The sequence below is a fragment of the Pongo pygmaeus genome, chromosome 11 (assembly GCF_028885625.2).
Source record: "Pongo pygmaeus isolate AG05252 chromosome 11, NHGRI_mPonPyg2-v2.0_pri, whole genome shotgun sequence".
In the NCBI taxonomy this organism is placed as follows: Eukaryota; Metazoa; Chordata; class Mammalia; order Primates; family Hominidae; genus Pongo; species Pongo pygmaeus.
In genome coordinates, this window is record NC_072384.2 from 24,557,815 (window position 1) to 24,579,223 (window position 21,409).

General features: G+C 51.6%; 1 long non-coding RNA gene across 2 annotated transcripts; it reads right to left on the reverse strand.

Annotated features, from left to right (window-relative positions):
- Nucleotides 1–506: 506 nt before the first annotated feature.
- LOC129031911 (uncharacterized) lies at nt 507–17,041 on the reverse strand. 2 transcript variants are annotated; one of them, XR_010122966.1, is made up of 3 exons: nt 16,650–17,041; nt 16,120–16,297; nt 507–718 (listed from the first exon to the last, which is right to left on the reverse strand). It is a non-coding gene; the product is annotated as an uncharacterized LOC129031911 (long non-coding RNA). The 2 variants fall into 2 exon arrangements; XR_008501145.1 differs by having other exon boundaries at nt 16,426–17,041.
- Between the last annotated feature and the right edge of the window lie 4,368 nt (nt 17,042–21,409).

Consider the following 21,409-nt stretch of genomic DNA (forward strand, 5'->3'; position numbering starts at 1 on the left):
TTTGAGACGGAGTCTCGCTGTCGCCCAGGCTGGAGTGCAGTGGCGCGATCTCGGCTCACTGCAAGCTCCACCTCCCGGGTTCGTGCCATTCTCCTGCCGCAGCCTCCCGAGTAGCTGGGTCTACAGGTGCCCACCACCATGCCTGGCTAATTTTTTGTATTTTTGGTAGAGACGGGCTTTCACCACAGCCAGGATGGTCTCGATCTCCTGACCTCGTGATTCGCCCGCCTCGGCCTCCCAAAGTGCTGGGATTACAGGCCTGAGCCACAGTACCTGGCCTCAGGCTCTTTTAAACAATCAGCTCTGGCATCTCACTACCACTCATGGCCAAGGAGCAGGGCTGACCCATTCATGAGGGACCCACCCCCATGACTCAACACCTCCAGCTAAGCCCACTTCCAACACTGGGGGTCACATTTCAACATGAGATTAGGAGGGGACACACATCCAAGCCACAGCACTGTGTGTTTGTTTGTTTGCTCTCTGTCTCCTCCATTGAACACATCTTTCCCAGCACAGGGGCATGATCTATTCAAAGCAGGATCACCAGTGTTTGGTGCTTAACAAAGGCTCAAAACATACTTGTAGAGTGACTGAATGAGGGACCAAGGGACAGGGAAGGCAGGACATGTTGGGGCATCTGTGGATCCCAAGGCAGGACTGGGTTTCACAAGAAAGAGAGTGTCATTCTGCCAAATTCATTTCAGATGGATGAAGGCTGTAAAAGGAAAAAACAAAGCTATTAACACCACAATAGCAAAAGAGAGGAGCATATTTTCATGATCTTGGAGGAGGCAAGACCTTCCTAAGCAAGGCACGAAATCCAGAAGCTATAAAACAAAAGCCTGACAGATTTGACTACATAAAATAAAAAGCTTCTGGCAGGGCGTGGTGGCTCATGCCCATAATCCCAGCACTTTGGGAGGCCAAGGCAGGCGGATCACTTGAGCTCAGGAGTTTGAGATCAGCCTGGGCAATATGGCGAATCTCTGTCTCTACAAAAAATAAAAAAAAACAACCAGCCGGGCGGGGTGGTGTGTGCCTGTGATCTCAGCTACTTGGGAGGCTGAGATGGGAAGATCGCTTGAGCCCAGAAGGCGGAAGTTGCAGTGAGCCAAGATCTCGCCACTGCACTCCAGCCTAGGTGACAGAGTAAGACCCCATCTCAAAAAAAATAAAATACTTGTAATCCAGCACTTTGGGAGGGCTGAGGCGGGTGGATCACCTGAGGTCGGGAGTTCAAAACCAGCCTGACCAACATGGAGAAACCCTGTCTCTACTAAAAATACAAAATTAGTCGGGTGTAGTGGCGGATGCCTGTAATCCCAGCTACTCGGGAGGCTGAAGCAGGAGAATCGCTTGAACCCAAGAGGTGGAGGTTGTGGTGAATCGTGATCGTGCCATTGCACTCCAGCCTGGGCAACAAGAGTGAAACTCGGTTTCAAAAAAATAAGTAAATAAAATAAAATAAATAAAAAGCTTCTGCATAGCCAAATACATGATAAACAAAGTTAAAAGATATCTGATGGACTGGGAGAAAAGACTGAAACCATGTACCACAGACAACAGATTAATATCATAACATATAATGGGGTTCTATAAGCCAGTAAGTAGAAACTCACATAACCCGGTAGAAAAAAATGGGTAAAGTAAAGAAACAGGCAGCTTGTAGGGTAAGAAATTCTCACAGCCAGCAAATGGCTGAATAGACACTTAACCTCCTCAGTCACCTGGGAAATCAAAATAAAACAGCAAGAATACACTGGGGGCAAAATTTAAAGGAATAGTAGTGCTGCACTGGCAAGGATGTGGGGCTCCCGGGATCTCCTATACTGAGACAGAGTGTGGTCCCCGTGAAGGGTGCGACGCAGCTGGGCCAGCTTAGTGATATTCAAAAATGCACACTCCTTGGGACCCCGAAATTTCACTTTTAGGATGTTCAGTGCCTCAGGGTTTCCACAAGCAAAGGAAGAAAGTGGAGCCACCTAATTGCTCGTCAGCAGAGAGGAGGTTGCACAACAGAAACTATGCAGCTAACACAAAGGCTGCCCTGCTGGCATTGAGAAATGCTTCCAACTCAGCCAGTGAAAATAACAGCAAGATGCACGACAGCATGGGCAGCACGGGCTGGTTTGTGATTTTTATAATCCTGCGTGTGCAGTCACACGGACATATACACGCACCTGCATATGTAACTGTGTGCAGTCATAGATATTTCTGGAGTGAAATGTACAACTGTCAACGGTAGGTAGCTCTGAGGAGTGGAATGGAACTGGAGGAGTGATTTCCATCTTTATTGTTTCACTATTGCAGAATTTAAGCAACTAAAATGTATTACTATTATAAAGTTTTAATAATGAAAAAATAACTGCACTAAGGAAGGGTGTGGCTGGGGTGTGGAAGGCTGTCAGATCAAGGCAGGAGAGGCCTGAAGATTGTGCACCAGGTTGAACCCTCAGGAGCCTGCAGGGAGGCTGCTGGGCAGGGGCATGCTGGGCAGGAGCCGGGCCACAGAATCCCCACAGGGGCCAGCCCGCTCCCAGGCCACCCCACAACTCCGTGAGGCAGACTCCTATGTCCCCACTCCTCTGCTACGTAGAGAGATGCAACCCAAAGTCTGCTGGGCAGGGAGGAAGGTACAGAGCCAGGGCCCACCCTGCCAGGCACAGTCTGACCCTCTCCCGGTGTGGTCAGAGGCTTGGGACCTGGCAATGTGAAGTGGCAGAGCTTTCACTGCGGGAGCACCCTCTCAGCTCAGCAGTCCTGGGTGGGGTGCAGTTCCGGTGCAGCCTCGTCCGGCCCCTGGGAATTTCAGGCTCCCCTTCCTGTGAGACAAGGGCCATCTCCTTACGGCAGCCTCCACCATGCCCACAGTGGTGCACAGCTCAGTCCTGGACATGTGGCTATAGCAATGGGTGAGGCCTCTGGGCAAATATCAAGCCAATGGATGACTTTGCGCATCTGCACTTTGGAGGAGAGAAGCCCAGCTGGAGACAGACTCTTGGATGGGACTTGGAGCCAAAAGCAGGTGAAGACACCGGGGAGGGCTTGTTGAGAGGAACAACAGCCCAGCACAGAGCTCTGGGCTCCCCCATGAAACCATAACCCAGGAATCATGGTCTCTGAAGTCCTGAGCTCTAAGGGGCAAAGACTCAGGAGGGCAGAGACTTGCCCAAGGCCACCCAGATAGCACCTCGGTCTGCCTGGCTTCCTAACTTGCTAACCTCCACCAGTCACTCTCCTTGGTGTTTCTATTTCAGACTTTACATCTCATCTTTGTTTTATTTTCTTTTACTGCCCTCCTCCATAACAGCTAATTTGGTGATTTAAGACAGCTGCACTGTTTCGTCTTTATTTCTGCCTCTGACCTTGGTCCTTGGTGTCAGAGGCTGATTGGCTGGAGGTTTGAAAGGTTGGAAGGAAATTGGGAACAACTGCTAGAGGCCAGAAACTGAGGAGACGCAGCCGGGGACAATGGGCAGACCAGTGCCCCGCAGTCCGCTTCTTGGGTGGGTGCTGACCAGGGGTTGGAGCACGAGGCAGCCCTGTCTGCTCACACAGCTGAGGATGGGGCTCCAGTATAGAGAAGGAGGCACACACACCAGAGCTGCAAGAGAAGCCATGGCTACTCCCTGTTGGACACTTGCTTCTCCTCATTTTTCCTACATAGCCCCACAAGGTGGGCGCCACGGCTCTCTTGCCATCTGCATAGGGGTTAAGGGCACAGACAGCCAGGAAGGGGTAGGGCCAGGCCTGTCTGACCTTGAATCTCAGCCTTATAACCACCAGTCAGTATTGGCCCCAATATTCGGCTCATGTCTGCATGTACATTTTTCTACATGTTTTCACTTAGGTCTTAAAATGATCCTATGAGTTGGGTATTTTGGGCTCCATTTTACACACAATGAAACAGAGGCCCAGGAAGGTCAATTAAGGTCACCCAGCCAGTAGGCCCCAGAGCTCCCATTCTGACCCAGACCGTGGTCCTGCCTCTTTGCGTCTAGCCCAGTCCACCTGCCTGGGGAGGGGTGCAGGGAAACAAGCAATGCCTGGCCGGTCTCTCTTCCTGATGGTGCCCATGCTTTTTCCTTTTCCATTTCTTTTTCTCCAAACCTCAGTTTTCTTATTTGTAAAATGGGGGATAAGCTGCCTTCATTCTAGGGTTATTGTGAAGATGAATGCCAACGATGTATATAAATTTCTGGGCTTGCTGGCGAACAGGTGGCTGATAAGCATGGTTAGGAATATTTCTGAGGAGACTGGTTGTTGGGATTTTTTATGCAATGGCTTTAGGCAGAGCACCTAACCCTAGTTCTTGGTCATAAGATTTGGGTGAAAGCATGAATGTCTCAGTGTAAATCCATCCTAAGGGCAGGGACAAAGTGCAGGGAGTGACTGGAACCACCAGTGTCAGCAGGTGTGTCTGCATCCTATGGGGGGCCTCTCCAGGGCAGGGCCTTGGCTTTTTTGGCCTCTGTCAGCTGTCATGCACAGGAGGTATGCAATACAATCTTGATGAATAGGTGAATCGTTGTCCGTGAGTCCCTAAAAACAGACCTGTTTTCTCTCTCTCCCCTCCCTCGTCCATGTGTGTGCATGCTCGCTCACACACATGTGCACACACAAGCACACTGGCTCACTCACCTGGCTGGAGTCTTATTGCACGTCTGGGGCTGCCCTGGGAGAGTCAGGTGATGTCACTGTCTGCAGTGACTACCCAGCCCACAGGGACTCTGAGTGAAGCACAGAGCAGATGTTCATCAACTGTTTGCAGAACTGCCACCTTGGGCCACAGAACAGGGTTCTAATGGCACTTGTCTTCTCACTGTCACTCCTAAGCTCCTGCTCAAGTGTGGGGAACTGTGAGTTGTCTGCCTTTGTGTTTTCCCCAGCGATCTGTACAGAAAATGCTCAGGACTCGCTAACTGGATGGATGCATGAAAGAATGAAGTGGATCCAGTTGGGTAACTGACATGAATGAATTCTATGTAAGATGAAAATGGTAAGCCATGCGAACCAGTTAGAACACAAGCTCACTATTGCTGTAAAATACAGGCTTGCTGTAAAAATGACAAAGTAACTGTCATGTAAACCAGATCAGAGTCTACTGGCCCCTCACACTGCCAGCTGAATGGAAGCATGATGGGCTTATGTGGCATCTCCATGGCACCGTGGACCCAGGCTCTGCTGATCACAAGAATCAGCTTTCACCACTCAATCTAAGGTGGCTGCTCCCCCTCCTGCCATTGCACCCACATTCCTGCCAGCAGGAAGTGGGAAGGGGAAGTGGAAGGCACTCCTTCTTCTTTTGCAAACATGGCCCAGAAGTTGCTGCTGTTCAAATCTGACCTGTCAGACTTATTCTGTGGGCCACACCTTGCTGTCAAGGAGGCTGGAGAAAGTGGTCTTTAGCCAGGAGGTCCTGTGCCCAGCTTAAACTTGGAAGGGCATTTAATAAAGCAAGAAGGAGAGACTGGACATTGAAGGCATCCTGTTTGCTGTGCCCCACCTCATTTTGAAAGATGGAACAGCCTGTGCATTGGCAGTGTGTAGTGGGGTGGAGGCATCATGCCAGTGTGACTCTGAGTGAGGGGAAATGGCAGGAGAGGCAAAGAGGGGCATTGGCATTGGTGTGAACAGACTGAGGGGTTCAGGGGTGTGTGGAGTCTCCCAGAGGTAAGGTGGAGAGCCCCTGAGCCCTCTGAGAGGCACAAAGAAAAGAAGAAGGCTGCACAACAGCTGGCCTGTGGCCTGCCCCGTGCCAGCCTGTGTTCTAACCCAGACACACAGACAGAGGGCACGAATGGGTGGCACCACACTGGAAGATTCATGCACAGCAGATGTGCTTCATGGAGCCCCTGCCACAGCAGCTGCACCGTGTGTTGCCAGCAAATCTGAATGAGCTATCAGCATGTACAAAACTAGGAGTTTCCCAGTTTCCCTTAAAATATCAGCGACTCAGGCAAGGCCAGTCTAACTCTTTTCAGGGTGAGAGTTGGTGGCCCTGGGCAGTGGATGAGGGCCCTGGCTCTCCAGTCCCCACCACTCCTTGCTGGCCCACTTTCCTCCTGTAGCCCCTGTCTGCCTGTCCAGGGGGGAGTGGGCCACCTTCTCCATGCCACCAAGAGGCCCCACTCAGTCACCCTAGGGTCTTGCAGGACACGTCCATCCCTGGAGAACAAACATTCAGCTCATTCCCAGGTACTCAATGCCAGGCCTGTACCCATGAGATGGGTGCTAGAAGAAAGGGTGGATATCCCTTAGGAAAGGAGAAAGAAGCTTCTCTCTTGTGGAGAAGCAGTCCAGAGGGAGGCAGGCCAAGACAGACGCAGTGGGACCCCCGCTGCACCCTGCTCCAGACACAGCCCAGGCCTCGTGGTCCACAATGGGCTGTGGCACCAGCCATGCTTTCTACATTCCAAGCAGTGGGTGCAGGTGCCTGCTACCTGTCCTTTAAGGAAATTTCCAGAAGCTTCATGTAGCACTTATGCTCACAGCCAGTGGGTCACTCACGTGGCCACACCCAGTCACTAGGGAGACTGGGCGGCCCTGTGCTCAGCGAAACACTAGGTTTGTGTCCCCAGGGCAGCCAGGAGAATGCGTATGGGCAGGACTCTCTGCAGCCTCTGCCTGGGCCTCACAGATTTCTCCCCTTTTCTCCCTACCTCCGACCTCATGACGTCGTGAAACACATTCACTGCACAAAAGAGAAACTGTAGCCCAGAGAGGTTTCATAGTGTGTGAGGCTCAGCCTCTGAGCGGCAGGCATTCATTTCACACTTGGATTTGCCCCTAACAAGGGAGCCCCCACACAGCCCTGCTTGGTGCTTCCATGGTATGAACCCCCGCTGCCAACACGGCGCTGATCCCAGAGACATCCAGACACCCGACAGTCACTGCTGACCTTTGAGGTTTCTTGCCACTGGATGGAACTGGTATTTTTTCTTCTTATTTGGGCTGGGTCTGGGGTATGATTTAGCCTATGCTATGGAAGATGTGACTGAGTATATGTGTGAGATACTGAGGTCTGCCCTAGTAGCCCCAGGCCTGTGGGGACGTGGCAGCATCTCTGGAGCGGAGGAAGAGAGAGGCTGACACAAATCTCTCCCCCTGGGGCGGAAGAGCTGCCCCAGAAGCTGAGAAACCTCCACAAAACAAAAACAGTTTGATTTCATCCAGCAACCGGTGACTTATTAGCTGCGTTGTTTTCAACATCACCCCTGGCCTGAGCTCAAATGTGGCTTTATTTTGCAAGCGGCTTTGTGTGTGGAGACACATCCGGGGTTGATAATGTTGCAGACTGGGATATTTTCGTTCTTTATTGAAAGGGAAGATCTTACTGCCACCGGGCCCCGCCTCACCCTCCAGATTGGAAACTATGTGACCCTTACGATGGGGTCCCAGCTGGACACCTCGAGCCAGATTTCCGAGCTGAAAGGAACACTGGGCCTCCGGGGCCAAACACATGCTCTGCACAGCTGGTCCCGGTGTTTTGTCCTGTCCGTTAAAAACAAAGCTTACACTGAGCAAAGACTTGCTTTCAAATCAAATATTTGTTGGCACACACATGTGTCCTGTTGGTTAGGAAACATGTTTTTTTTGTTTTAAAATTAGATTTCCCTGGAAAGAACAATGGCACAATCAAAGGAGACAAGTGTTTGGTGGGGCAGAGAGAACAAAATCTTTTGCCCAAAAAGTCTTACGGTTTGGTGAGCGCCAAGCTCTTGGTGGTGCCTGCTTCCTTGGCTGGTGTCACAGGATGGGGTTTGCATTTGTTGAGAACAGCAAAGCTGCCACCTGGGTCCCACGGGGGACCCTGGTGCAAGGCATACTGGAAGCTGCGTTGGAGGCAGTGTCTCTCAGCTCTGGCCAGCCTCTGTTCCTCGCGCCTGGCTGTGGCGCTGCCTGAGGGTGCCCCGAGGGCTGGGAATCGCTGGAATGATCCTGGATATGAGGGTTCTTAGACTGCTCCCGCCACACAGCCAAGGACTCTGCCACGCTGCTGCCCTGAGGAGGGCCAGCACCTCCATGTCACCCCGCTGCTCTGGCCACAGCTGGGGAGGCCAGCCTCAGAGATTTGACCCAGGGTAGTTGTCAGTAGCCTGGCTTGAGTGTGGCACAGCGCCCAGTGTCTGTCCAGCCAAACAGATGCTGTCTCTTGGGGCTTTGGGCAGCAAAACACACAGAGAAGGATCCAGAGAGCAGAGAGACTCGTGGAGAGCTGGCAGGGAGCAGTGGCCGGGGAGCAGCAGGAGCCACAGAGGGCCACACCATCCCGGAAGGGCAGAGGCTGGACCACGAGGAGGGCCAGGGAATGGGGAGGGCAAGAGCCTGAGACAGGCAGTGGAGGACAGGCACAGGGGACAGCCAGGACTATGTCCGGGCCTCTGAGCTGCTGCCAGGTGACCAGAGATGCTGTTCCATGGAGAATAGCTCCTGCAGCTGCTTTTTTGCATAGACTGAAATCTAAACTACCTGCTTATACGTGCTTGAGGGGACATTTTCAGGACTTGGGCTCTAAGGAAGGGGAGAGATGAGAATAGTCAAAGTGTACTCACAGACAGCTCATTCCTTCTAGAGTCGTAGTCCCTTCCCCACCTCTTCCAGGAAGCCCTCCCTGACCACCTCCCTGCCTACAGTCCTCAGCCCTGTCTTTCCATGGGGTGTCCACAGAACTTGTTCCCAAGGTTTCCCAGCCTCCTGCTGTGGCCTAACTCCTCAGCTTCATGTTTTACTCTAATCCCAGCCATGAGCTCCCTACAGGCAGGAATTGTTTCTGGGCATCCCTGGAGCACTGAGCACAGGACTCAGGATGGCTGAGGCTCAGTGTGCACTCATAGGTGGGATGGAGAGTTGACCTGTACAGCTCATGGATGGGGGCCTATCTGCAGCCTTTCCCTTAAACAGGGAACACTAGCCCTAATGGCCTCACAGACAGGGACAGGAACTCTCTGCTCTTCACAGAACAAAGAAGGGGAGCCCTGGGCCTCCACCAAACACCATGGCTGTGAGGAGAACAAGACAGGGGCTCCAGCCTCCAGCACATGGCTATGCATTCCTGGGCCAGCGCCACCCTGCTCCCCAGCCAGGTCAGGTTCTTTTTGCTGCCCCACACCCCCAGGGAGCACAGAAATCGAATTCTGATCTTCTTGAAATGAGCATCTATCCAGTTTTATTGAGCTCAAAGGTTCAGTCCACCATGAGCACCTGCTTGGTTCTGAGACCTGGCCAGCCCCATAGGGTGGGCATGCAGGGCCCTGCACACCAAAGAACAAAGGACCACAGACAACAAGCATCCACTGCACCCAATGCTGGGCTCAGCACTGGGCTGGCTCTGGGAGTCAGGGTGCACGGTGAAGATGCAAGAGACATGAGCCCCACAGACACAGAACAGCCATGAAAGTAATCAGTGACAGAAGCCCAGAGGGGCGGGGAGGGGCAGGCAAATGGCATGTGAGCAAGGCGGCCAGGTGAGAGGCCTTCCAGGGAGCGGGACTGTGGAGGAATGACACATTCATGCTCCCGTCCAAAGGGAGCAGCTGCTATTCAGCAACAGCTGCTTGACATCTGGCAGGAATTGGCACCTAGGGTGGCCAGGTCTTCTGATTTTTTCTAGAGAAGGCAGAAATGCAGGGTGTGTATGTGTGTTATGTGTGCATGTGTGAGACAGTGTGTGCGTATGTGTGAGAGTGAGAGAGAGGGAGGGGTCTCCTGATTTTTCAAATATTGACTGAAGGCTCAGTAAGTTTTGCTGCATCGAGTCCCCGGGCTGCCCCTCCACCCTCTGCAATAGAGACCCACGCAGGGACCAACTGATGTGATTCAGAAGGCGGTGACTGGGCTGGAGTCTGGAGCCCAGGTTTGTAACAGGCTGGGCCTATTCACTGCATTGAATAGGTTGGCCTCTTCATTCCAGGCACCTGTCATTGGCATCTGGCTTAATTCTCACACGATGCCTCTGAGATAGGTGTCATGACTTTCCTCTTTCTATGGCTGAAAAGGCTGTGGTTCAGAGAGGTTGAGTCACTTGCACAAGGACACACAGCTTGTACGCAGCCCCAAGAGACTGTGCTGAGCCTTAGAGGTGTTGGAGAGTGGGGCTCAGAGCAGGGCAGTGATTTGCCTAAAGTTACCCAAAAGCAAGGTACAGGTGGGGACCAGCTCCAGGTCATGGATGGCCAAGCTAGTTGCTCTTTCCCTTGTATCCCCAAAGGTTTCCAACACAATTCCACAACAGCAGATGGGGCTAAATCTTCCCGGCAGGGCACGTGGATGGGTGGAATCCAAGGGTGGTGGTTGGGGTTGGGGGGTAGTTTCCTTTTGTACAGCAAAGCTTTCACAAAGCACATAATCACCTACCAATATATCTTCTTGCTAAGCCTGAACTTTAATCCATCCAGTTTCTGCAGCCCAACCCACCTGCATTGCATTTCTGGCAGGATGTGGAAGACCTAAGCCAAGGGAATCTCCCTGAGCTCATGGCTTCTGCGGGTAATTAATGACACTTGCAGCCTAAATGTAAACTGTTGCACATCTGTCCAATGTGGCTTGGGTAGATCTGTGCCTTGAGGCAGGGAGCTGGCCTCCATGGCCTCAGGTAACCCTTCCAGCTGGGGACAGCAGTGACCGGGTGACCTCAGAGCCACTGTTCTGCACCCCCGAAAGAGGATGGACCTTGAAGTCACTGGTGGGGTGGAAGAACTGCGTGTGCCTTTCTTGTAAAGTACGTGTCAATGCCCCATTCTCCTGCCAATCTTTAGGAAGCGGCACCTTCGAGGTAGGTGGACTGCAGCCTAGCCTCCCTAATCTGCTCGCCTAGCCCCCTTCTCCGCTCTCTCCACCCCCCTCCATTCAAACCTGCTCTGAATCAGTTGCAAGGATCTCATAAACGCACGCCCACACACAGAGGCACAGATCACTGAGAATGGCTTACAGGATGCCCTGTCAAGGGTTATCTGCATTTCAAAAACTATGGTTACTTTACCCAAAGGAAGGAATCTCAGGCATTGGCAACTATAGATTCGGGGACATTTTCAATTTCTACCTACTTTTTTGCAGTGCCTGTCCTGACAGGCTCCCTTGTCAAAACATTTATCATCCTTCTTCATATATCACCAGTTTTCAAAGCTTTTGCATCCATTAAAAAAAATACTTCTACCTTTCTGAAAAGAACTTGGGATGAAATCTGGTCTTGCTTTCACTCTTAGGGCCTTGGCATGTCCTTGCCATCATTAGTAGGGCTTCTGCTTGGTGGAGCCCTGGTAAAGAGACAACCTCGGCCAGGCGCAGGGGCTCACGCCTGTAATTCCAGCACTTTCGGAGGCCAAGGCGGGCGGATCACGAGGTCAGGAGATCGAGACCAGCCTGGTTAACACGGTGAAACCTTGTCTATACTAAAAATACAAAAAATTAGCCAGGCATGGTGCCATGCCCCGGTAATCCCAGCTACTTGGGAGGCTGAGGCAGGAGAATCGCTTGAACCCAGGAGGCAGAGGTTGCAGTGAGCCAAGATCGGGCCACTGCACTCCAGCCTGGGCGACAGAGCAAGACTCCATCTCAAAACAAATGAAAAAAAAAAAAAAAAGAAAAGAAAAAGAAAGAGACACCCTCTACTTGGTGGGGGCCAGCTAGCCACAGGAAGAGCCTCCTTGAGCCTTATGGCTGTGTCAGGAAGAGGATGATCAACAGGCCCCATCTCTGGGCCAAGGAAGCCCGCCACTGTCTGTGGACACACAAGCCCATCTGTGGAGGACTTGGGCCATGTTTCAAGCAAATAATGTTTATTAGGTCCCAGGTCAGCCCATAAAAGCTCTTGGAATCCAAAATGTGCTTGAAGCTTAGGATCATTAGTTCTGGTTTTCCAATACTTTGCTCGTTCATTCTATTCAATCTCTCATTTAGTCAGCAAATGTTTACCAGGTGCCTACCAGATGTAGGGGTATACAAATTAGGTTTAGGATGCAGTTATATGAGCTGGGCTAGAATGACAGTGGCTCTAACCAGACATAGGCTGACTCCTTGCTTGTCAAAGCCACAGCTGGTGCATTGCTCAGGCCCCTCTACCTGTTACTCTGCATTTCTGGAGTGAGCTCCTGTTTGCACGGTCCGCACACCTCACACCTACACTGCTCATGCTCCTGCACCAGCCGGAGGAGGTGAAAGAGGAAAGGCACAGCGAGGCGCCATGCACAGCCTGCTCATTCGGACTCCGTTGGCTGGAACTTGATCACGTGGCCACAACCTGCTGCAAAGGTACTGGGAACTGTGGTCTTTATTTTGGTTGAACATAGGCTAAGCTAAAAATCAAGAGATCTCTTACTGGGAGAGAAGAGGAAAGAATAAATGTTGGGAGACCACTAGTAGGCTCTGAAAAAATTGGTGAATGAAACAGATGTGCTCCTGTGCCATGGATCTCACAGTCCTGGTGGGGGGATGGCGACAGTATGAAATAACAAGTGGCCCGAAGAGTGAGTGCTTCCCTCTGTGATGCGGGGTGCCGGGGAAAGTGCAGGGCACTCAGAGAGCAGTGAATAGGGCGTCAGGTCAGGCTTCTTGAAGGAGGGGGCATTAGCCTGCAAGATGACAGGCTGGAGGAAGGGGGGGTACACTGGGGAGGCAGAGGGAATGGCATATGCTAGGATCCTGTGGCAGGCAGGAAGGCGGCTGGCCCTTAGGAGGACTAGGGAGGAGCTGGTGTGGCCGGGGTTCATGGGCGACGAAAGGGGATGAGAGGCAGCACTAGGACAGGCAGGGCCTGTAGCCCAGCGGGGCATCTGGAGACCCCGCCCTGCTATCAGGACACTGGGAAACCTCCCTGTTGGAGGGTGGGGATTGGCTGGAGGGGCGACACAGCTGCACGTGTAATTTTAGATTACTCACTCTATTGCCTGTCTTCTCTGGAAACAGGGATCCCTGGAGCTCAGTAAAAGTTACAGGGGTAAAGCAGGGGAAGTGGTCCCACCTGCTCTGGAGGCAGAAGCATGGACAGAGAGCTTTGCTGGCTCTACCACACACTAGACATCTTGTGCCTAATTAGAATCCCAGAATGCTGGAGTGGAGAAGACAGACAAAGCATCCAGTCCTGCTCCTTTGTGTACAGATGAAGAGGCTGGGCCTAGACAGGGAGAGGGGCCCACCTGGGTCCCCCAGCAGGGTGATGGTGGTGCTGGAAACGAGACGGACTCTTTCTGACTCCCTTGGTGGTGGTAGTGGTGGGTGGCAGGACCTGGGCTGGGGTCACTGGGTCAAACTAGTGTCACCTGGCCCTGGGAGCTACCTATCTGAAGCAGCTCCAGAAACTTAAATTTGCTAATTAATTTAAAATTCCAGCCCTAAGCCATAAAATCAAACCATACACTGAGCTGTCCACAGTTGCCTGACAGCTGGCCTGTCTGATCCTGGCTGTCTGCTCACAAATTGGTATTAGTGGCACCAAGAGCAGATTAACATGGTGACCAGGCACCCAGAAACTTGATGCCACCCGCTGGGCTCACTAAAGCTGTCAGTCTCCCCAGCTGCTAAGCTGCCCAGGCAGCCATGTCTTCCCAAGCTTGGGTTGCAGAGCAGTCCTGGGCCCAGCAAGGAGTAGGACCTTTCTCAGCCATCAAGTCATGCCATTGGTCAAATATAAGTTACAGGAGAGAAAAGCAGGGAGGCATTGCCAGGAAAGCAGTACTCAAATATCAGAGTTTGCACAGGGCTTGAGAATCAGTGGGGACCACGGGCATTCATCATCCTAGGCAAAGCCCACATTGCAGAGCCAGAGAACTGAGCCCAGAGAGGAAAGAGCTGTGGTGGTGTCATACAGCACAGGACTACAGCTCTGGCTCCCTCCCTGACAACCTAATGCTCTACCTGTTCCTCTAAGTGAGAATGCCGCTTTCCCATCATCTCTGCCAGCCTGCGTTTTTCTTTTACGTATTTGTTCACCTCATCAACTCCTACCTCCTGAACACCTACTACTGTGCCAGACACTGTACAAGGCCCTAGGATACAGGAAGCAATCATTGTGGGAAGAACTAGAAATATGAAGAGTCATTCTTGAGGTTAGTATGATATACATTAGTGAACAAAGGAAGGGAGGGCGGGAAGACATCTCAGACAGGATGAGCCACGACGTGGGCTGTATTAGATAGGGTTGGAAAACACCACAGTACAGTGGTGTAAGCAAGGCGTTTTCCCTCCTGTAAAATTCCAGGGCCAATATGGTCGCTCTGACCTGCAAAAGCCTTGGACACCCATGCTCCTTCTATCCACTACATCTCTGGTCCTCTTGGGTCAAGATGGTAACCAGAGCTCCAGCCATCAGGTCTGCACTCCAGGCAGCAGGATGAGAGGGACAAAGAAGAAGTGGGAAAATATATGTTCACAGAAACACTTGCATAAGAATACTTAATGTCAAGAACTATAAAGGGTCTGAAATTTTACTCAACTTGAAAGGTAATGAGTTAGGCTCTTGAGAGGCTGAAAGAAGATGCCAGAACCATGAGTCAGAGACAAAGGATGTTATTCCTCACAGCACAGCAAGCAGCATGTGTATCAGCATATTTGCTTCAGTTCCTTTTGCCCCAAGTCCCACAGAACAATGTGAGTGGGCCCAGATGGATCCTGTACTTGCAGTGAATTGCATTACAGGAGAGGAACCCTGAGCTTAGGGAACCTGGATCTTTTATAATGGGAAGCAAGCGTGCTTGCCCTTTGCTCCAGAGGGAGACGCTTGATCTTCCAAAGCTCTTTGCGATACAAACATCCATGAAAAGACAGGCCAGTGCCTTACTCATAAGATGCGCAGAAATGCGAGAGACTTATGGGGAATTGTCTCCCAATATACAGCAGCTTTATTCATAATAGGTCCAAACTGGAAACAGCCCAGACGTTCATCAACAGGAGAAGAGATATATTTATGCAATGGACCATAGTTGTGCAGTAGCCATCCTAATGGGTGTAAAGTGGTATCTCATTGTGGTTTTGATTTGCATTTCCCTAAATATGAGTGATGGGCGTCTTTTCACGTGCTTGCTGGCCATTTGTATATCTTCTTTGGAGAAATACCTAAGTCCTTTGCCCCATTTTTAAATCAGGTTGTGTTGTTGTTGTTGTTGTTAATTACAGAAGGTTTTAACCAGGGCGGTAACTTAGATTTATGTGTTTGGAAGATCCCTGTGGTGCCCTATTTAGAGTGTGAATTGAAGGCAAGAGTGAGAGTAGCATGATCAGGGCGGAAGCCGCTGCAATGATCCAAAGATGATTGATAGTCTTCACCAAAACAGAACCACAGAAACGGAAAGGAAGGGACTGGGGAGAGAGGCACTAAGGAGCAAGAACGGGCAGGCTTGATGAGCGCATGGCAAGGATGCGGAGAGAGGGGAAAAGTCAGGGCTGTCCAGGTAGTTGACTGACGACCAAGTACATCACCATAGAGAGGGCATCCTATAGGAAAAATTTGCAAACCCTCCTCTGGTAACTCCTGCCCCTATGAATTCCTACAGAAGCAACTGCACAGGACCAGCATCATCAACTTTTCCTGTTTGGTGATTTTGTTAAAATATCTCACCTAGTTCTGAGCACTCCCTGTTCGCCTACCTCTCCCTCCCACCCCTCCATCACGTCTGGGCACCTGATGCCCCTTATCTCTTGGTCCCAGTGCATCTGGGTTATCCAAATCTTCAGTTCCAGGCTCTGTGTCTGTCCTCACAGATTGACAGCCTTCAGAAATGTCTCCAGCTTTTGGACCCTGGCTCCCTGGACTGCTTTTGACTTTGCCCAGGTTTGAGGTCCACTTGCGTAGTGGGTAACGATTGGGGTGGGTGTCCACCTGATGGGAGTGTGTCCAGTATGTGACCTGCCCCTAGCCATTGCCAATTAGCCCAGGGTGGGGCCACTTGAACCAGGCTGAGCCAAGCAGAAGCCTTTACAATTCTCCATGCACAGACTGTCCCCAGACCAAGAGAACCCAGAGACCCCAGTGTCCAGCTGGAACTGGAGCCAGCACCCCCAGTGCCAGCCCTGGCCACCTCTGCCTTGCCTCCATCCCTCCCACTTTGCTCCACACACCCGCCTCCCTGGCCTCCTTATCCTGCAACCTCAAGACCATTGCCTCTTCCTGGAAGTCTCTCTCACCTCCCTCAGGTCTCTGCTCAAGTGTCACCTCCTTCGAGGGGCCATTTCTGTCACCCTGCTGGCTTCTCCTGGAGGTGCTCTCGCTGGTGTCCTACGAGGCCGGAATCTCCTGTTGTGTTCCCTGTGGAAACGTCAGAGTCTAGAAGAGTGCAGGTGCGCAGTGGGTCCTGTTACATTTCTGGAATTCAGGGAGAATGAGTAAGGATGGTGCAGTAGCAGTGAGACTCACAGAACTCTGCCTGCAGGGGCCATTTTCCCCAGCGAAGGGAGCTGCCCAATGAAATAACAGAGGCCTGGGGCTCACACCTTAATGGTGAAGGGCTTGGTCTGGGCCAGGTGACCGTCTTCACCTCTCTGCCTCGGTTTCTTCAGCTGAACAATAGGAATAATCACCTGCCTCTTAGTGCGATTTTGAGGATTAAATGCAGAAATGCGAGTAGGCTTTGGACTTCAGTCAAGGCTCGGTAGCATAATAACGGGTCAGAAGCACGCAAGCTCCAATTCGAAGCACTTAGGGAATCGTATTATACCTGATTTATGTAATAACAGAACTCCTGCTATCACCAGCTAGGCACGGTGGACCAGAGAGGGCCAGAGGCGACCCCAGGGTTCCAGCCGATCCGCCAGCCCTGGCCGCTGGTCGGGACCGGCGCCGGCGACCCCGCCGAGGGCGGCCGAGGGCGCGGCCCGGCCCGCGGGGCGGCTTTGTGCGTCGCCTGATTTCCATTTCCCCAGATAAACACGCGGCGGGGGCCGCGACCTCGCTGCCTAGCAAATGCCTCGGCTCCCCGCCCCGCGTGGGGCCCGCGAATGAGATGATTTACTCCTGTTTTGCATATTAATTGACCTAAATGCCACCCGTTCTAGGAACAATTAAGAGGCCCTTTGGCGCCCGGGGCCACGGGCTGGCGGCGGCGAAGTGGCGGGCGCCCCCTCGGGGCCGCGGGCCGGGCCGGGGCAGGGGGATCCGGGGACGCGCGGCCCCCACCTCCGCAGGCCGCGGGCACAAAGCGGCCTTTGTGCGGGCGCCGGGCAGGGCGTTTCCGCGCAGACAAAGCCCCCGCGCCCTGCCCTCCCACCCTGCCTCCAGGCGCCCGAAGCCTCGCAGAGGACAGGCCTTCATGCCCTTCTCTCCCCAGCCCCGCGACGTGGGGTGCCGCTTTGATCTTCGCTCTTCCCAGGAGGCTGAGTGGCTCACTGGCTCACTGGTGGGATCCGCCTCCTACCCGGTCATGGCCGTGCCCTTGCCCTTGGCAGTGCGGGCGGCGCGGGGACAGCGTGCCTCGATCCAGGCCTCTCAGCCGACCTGAGCCGGAGCCACGGAGCTGGGGATGCCCGCGCAGCTCTGCGCCGTCACCCTGTGTCCAGGAGCATTGTAGAAGGGGGCCGACAGAAAGAGGCGCTGCGCCAGAACTGTGCCTTCCAAAGCACACCTGCTTCGTGCCTTCCCTGGGTTTCCACCGTGGGAAACTGGCACCACCTCCTACCCCCTGCTGGGGCTGGAAACCGCGCCACCCCGCTTGACTCTTTTCCCTGTTGCCTATGGCTCTCACCCCACTCCTTCCCGCATTTCCGCAAGTCCTGTGGGTTCCAGAATACCCCATGTCCTCTCTCCATTTGCACTACCTCTGCGCCTGTCACCAGCACAAGTGCTCCAACTCTCCCCAGTGGCCACTCCGGCCCTGTGGTTTCCCATGCGGGTGCTACTGGCAGGCTTTCAGGGGGTAAATCAGACCCAACTGCTTCATCGCCCCACCCACACGCCAGCCCTTCAAAGGTTTCCCTTTGCACTCAGAAATCTTCTCCTCTTTCCATGGGCCCGGGGACCCCGTGGGAGTCAGCATTCCTGGTGTCCCTTGGCATCTAGGAGCATATTCCAGACCTCTTTTAGGAGGGCATATTTAAGAGGAAACCTGAAGGATGAGGAGGGAACTGGCCAGCTAAGGAGTCAGGGGAACAGTGTCTCAGGCAGAGGGAACAGTAAGTGCAAGGGCCCTGACGCCAAAAAAAGCCCTTGGCTGGTTCTAGGATGGCCCAAGGCCTGCGTGGCTTGGAGTACAAGGGAACACAGAGTGAGAGCAAAGGATCACCCAGGTGGGCAGGGGCCCAGGCTCTCGGGTAAGGGGTGGGCAGGGGGCCAGGCCTCTCCGGTAAGGGGTGGGCAGGGGCTGGGCCTCTCGGGTAAGGGGTGGGCAGGGGCCGGGCCTCTCGGGTAGGGTTGCTTGGGTTTTAAGCAGGAGGGTGACTGGATCTGGTCTACATGTTCATGCGCAGTTACCTCTCTATGTGAGCACCTTGGGGTGCTTCCTTACCTCCTCCTCCAACAGCTAGGCTCCCCTGCACACCCCAACACACACACACACACACATACACACACATACACACACGTCATCTGTCCTCAAGCCCTGTGGGCTGCAGATTCAAGTCCCAAATTCCCTCCAGCCAGGCCTCTCCCTCCCATTCCCTCTGCCACGACTTCTCTCCTGGGTGACAGCAACAGCCCAGGAACTGCCCCTCCCTGCCACAGCTGCAGCCTCATCCCCTCACCCCCTACCCCAGGGCTCTGGGCCCACCAGCCACTGCTCTCCATTACCTGCCTGTTCACTGGGTCCTGTTGGCTCCTCAGGACTCCCAGACCATACGTCCCATCCTCAGGCCTTTAAAGGGCAGTGGCTCAGCTGCTTGGTCCATGAAGGAATAAGGGTCTAGTGCTGCCAGATTGATATACATTTTCAGGGGAAGCCCGAAATCCAGATTTTGATGTGAAATCTCCCTTGTAAAATATCAGACCAAAATAAAAACTATTTTAACACTGGTAGAACCAGACAAATGACATGTGAGAGTTGGGCTGTTTGCATCTCCCCTGCCGCCCCCACCCTGCATATCTCATGTTGAAAATTGATCCCCAGTGAAAGGTATTTGGGTCATGGGGGCAGATCTTTTATGAATAGATTAATGCCCTCCCTCGCAGGAGATTGGGGGATGGCAGCCGGAGGGCAGTGTGAGTTCTCATTCTATTAGCTTCCGTGAGAGCTGGTTGTTCAAAAGAGTCCAGCACCTCCCTCCCCCATCTTTCTAGCCTCCTCTCTCCCCAAGTGATCTCTGCACGCATGGCTCCCCTTCGCTTTTTGCCATGAGTGGAAGCAGCATGAGGCCTTCCCCAGATGCAGATGCCCAATCTTCCAGCCAGCAGAATTGTGAGCCAAAGAGACTCTTTTTTCTTGTAAATTACCCAGCCACTGGTATTTTTTTTTTTTTTTTTTTTTGAGATGGTGTCTTGCACTGTCACCAGCCTGGAGTGCAGAGGTGCAGTCTCAGCTCACTGCAACCTCCACCTCCAGAGTTCAAGAGATTCTCTTCCCTCAGCCTCCCGAGTAGCTGGGACTACAGGCGCCTGCCACTATGCCCAGCTAATTTTGGTTTTGTTTTTTTTTTTTTTGAAACGGAGTTTCGCTCTGTCTCCCAGGCTGGAGTGCAGTGGCGCAATCTCAGCTCACTGCAACCTCTGCCTCCCAGCGGCATCAAGCAATTCTCCTGCCTCAGCATACCGAGTAGCTGGGACCACAGGCGCGCACCACCACACCCAGTTAATTGTTTGTATTTCTAGTAGAGACGGGGTTTCACCATGTTAGCCATGCTAGTCTCGATCTCCTGACCTCGTGATCTGCCCGCCTTGGCCTCCCAAAGTGCTGGGATCACAGGCATGAGCCACCGCATCTGGCCTCTGGTATTCTTTTATAGTAATAAAAATGGACTAAGACATGTAGCAAATCTAGACCAGTGCCTGCAATGGGCAGCCACTGCTACAGCATCTAGTAAAGGACCTGATAGTCGATCAATCCATTATTCAGCTGACAGTCCACGAGCTGGGCCTGCTTACTGTCACCAGGCCTTGAGCTGAAGTAAAGGCTCAATAGATAATCATTCCCATAGCCCCTATTTTCTTCTGGTTCTTTAAGAATTTCATTTAAACCTTTGATTCATGTAGAATTTATTTTGGTATAACATGTGAAGTGAGGATCTAAATTAATTTCTTTTACAGATGGGTAGCCAATTGTTCCAATACCAAATATGGATAAATCCTGTTTTAAGTGCCAACTTGATCATATGGTAACTTCCTATATATATTGGATGACTTCTAGTAATTTCTGAATTATATGGCTATTCATGTACTTGTGCCATAGTTTTAATTGTTTTAGCTTTATAATAGATTTAAAATACAAGTAAATAATGGATGGGGTTATCTCTGCTTTTTACATTTCTGTTTTCAAACTTTTCCTGGATGCATGTATATTTTTCCATATCAACTTTAAAATCAGCTGGTATAGTTCCACAAGAAATTCTGTTAGTATTTTCACTGCGATTGTGTTGATGTGTAGCTTAATTTAGGAGAACTGGCATCCTTATAATGTTGAGATTTTTAACCCAAGAATGTGGTGTAAGTTCACATTTGTATCCTTTGGCAGCATTTAAATGGTTTTGCACATTTTTAAAAAAGTTTCTTTCTAGGTTGCTTTTGCAAATGGGGTCTTATATCCATTATATTTTAGTTCTGATTGTTGTCTGTGTATTTGAAGGCCATTGATAATAGAACACTAATTTTGAATCCAGTTACCTTACACAATTATTTTGTCATTTTCAATAACTTTTTCAGTTGATTCTTGTGGGTTTTCCGTGTAAATGGTCAAATAATCTTCAAACAGGGATAAATTACCTCCTCCTCTCCAATTGGATACCTCTTTCCTGGAGCATTGGCTAATCCTCCAGAGTAGTGGCGATGGTGATGACAGTGTGGAAAGTATCTGCCCCCTGGCTTATTCTAGATATAAAATAGATGACTGGGCTAAAATAGATAAATGCTAATTTATGGAATTATCCATCTAGTCTAACTTATTAAAAGCATTTTTTTCAGAATAAGTATTAAGTGTTATGAAAATTTTTTTTAGAAACAAAAGATAAGCAGACAATCCTAGAAGCTTTTGGAGACTGAAAAAGTCACACCATGAGGATCGAGAATCAGAATGGCATCGGACTGCTTAACATCAACCCAGAACACCACATGCCAATAGAGAACTGCCTTCAGAATTCTGAGGGGAGATGATTTCCAACTGAGATTTATACCTCCAGCCAAACTGTCAATCAATTATCCAAAAACTGAACTCCCATATGCAGCCTCCAAGGAAGCTACTGGCGTGTATATTACAACAAAATGAAGGGAGTAAAGCAAGAAAGAAGATGACTTAGTATCTAAGAAACAAGGCACCAACACAGGACAGAGGGAAAGGGAATT